Genomic DNA, 1,937 nt, shown 5'->3' with positions numbered 1-1,937 from the left:
AATTATATGGCGTGCACAGACACTTGTGTGCCTAAATCAGCAGCCAGATAGGTATGCGGATTATATTTGAAAGCTTTCCTAGGTGATATGGATCAGAACACTTAAGAGAAGAGAAAAAAAGGAAGGGGAAAAAATATAAAGCTGGAAAATATGCTTTAAAAGGTTTCCACCCTACCATTTTTTCCCTTTTAGACTGGTGCGGGGTCCTGAAGCCCCCCCAGGGGGGACCCGGCCAGCAGGAATTAGCTGGGAAGGCTTCTCAGACAACCGCACTCCTATTTTGCTGAGCAGAAGAGCAACCACACCTGTAAAAAATCTGTGAGAGGTTAATAATAAAGACCCAAGGCAGCGTCTCACTGTTCAAGGGTATCTTTATTGGCTACAGCTCCTTCTTAAATAGTGAAGGAGAAGGGGGCAGTACAAAGGTGATGTCAGTCATACTTTTGGCGCGAAGGCCCATACAAGGCAAGGATATATTTCAGGTTTCAAGGAACAAAGAAAGTTAGGCATTCTCTAAATAAGGAAGTGGGCAGTGGGCTAGGGGGCTGGATGACCTTCAAGTTATGATGAACGTGCTGTTTCCATGGAAATTTCTAGTGACCTTCCAGCTGCATTCCTAATTGCTTAACTATCAGGAGGTGGTGCAAGATGTGCCTGCCTCAGTGATCTTGAACAGACAATGTAGCATACACTTATTGATAACAGCCTAGTTCACTCCGGAATGTGGTCTTAAGGAGTGAGGCCTAGTTTCTGATAACGGTACCAGGCAGCTTTGCTCTCCTCCGGGCTAGAGTTAATTATATCCTGCAGCTGCACATTCCTTTCTCTATAGCTCAAAAACTTACAGCAAGACTGCAAAATGGCTTTTAGGTGAAAAGCTGGAATATGGCAGAAAGAACAGCAAAATGGCCTCAAACAAGTCACAGTCCCCAACAGACTGGTCCTGCTTGGTAAAAGTAAACTAGATTGGTGAAAAGAATAGCTTAGGTTGTGTGTAGCATTCTTAAGAGCAATCATGGATTTCAAGTCAAAATAACCAAGTGACATGGTCATGAGCATTGTTTGGGGAGACTATACCAAGAAATTGATATTGTATCTATTACAGACAAACATTAAAAAGCCTTTAGTATGATAAATATATGTACTCATCAATTGAATGATGGATTACAGTTAAAAAGCAGTCTCAGGTTAGATGGAACATAAAATATAAAAGAGAGTGAGAAATAAAAAGTAGTTAAATCCAAAAAGATTTTCCATTTTCTGGTCTAATTAGGTTTGGTGAAGGTAGACTTTACTGCAGAAAGGCTACTAGAATAGATTGCATATAGAGCATTCTAGAAAATATGTGGTATGGTAATGAGCACTATATAGGAAGTATATACCATGTATTATTATCCAGTGGATCATGTGCATCACAATTTCTTTCATGTAGGCACAGTTGTGAGCATTATGGTATCAAGGTACTAATAATAGTCACTATGTGGGCGCAGTACACCCGCGCAGGACTGATGAGGATGAGGGAAAATCTCTTTCATAAGGCCTGCGAATGTCCCGGGGATGGGGTCCTTGAGGCAGGGCTCCCAGCCCAGCAGAAGCATGTGGCTCGCAGATGTCAATGAATTCAAATGGTAGTGAAACTGGGAACCGTGGCCTAGGCCGGGTTTAGACTAGCCAGAAGCCACCCAGTGGGCAGGATTGCTGAACAGCTTTCCCTTTCCCAACCCCCATTTTAGACCCACCTTTCTGTTTTTTGTTTGTTTGTTTTTGGGTCACACTCGGTAGTGCTCAGTGGTTACTCCTGGCTCTAGGCTCAGAAATCGCCCCTGGGAGGCACAGGGAAACATATAGGGTGTCAGGATTCGAACCACCGTCCTTCTGCATTTCTGCTTGTGAGCTGGAGTGGTCTGAGTTCCCCATTTCACTCTATTTCATGGAAT

The sequence above is a fragment of the Suncus etruscus genome, chromosome 1 (genome assembly GCF_024139225.1).
Source record: "Suncus etruscus isolate mSunEtr1 chromosome 1, mSunEtr1.pri.cur, whole genome shotgun sequence".
NCBI classification, from domain to species: Eukaryota; Metazoa; Chordata; class Mammalia; order Eulipotyphla; family Soricidae; genus Suncus; species Suncus etruscus.
Note: the sequence above shows the minus strand (reverse complement) of the source record.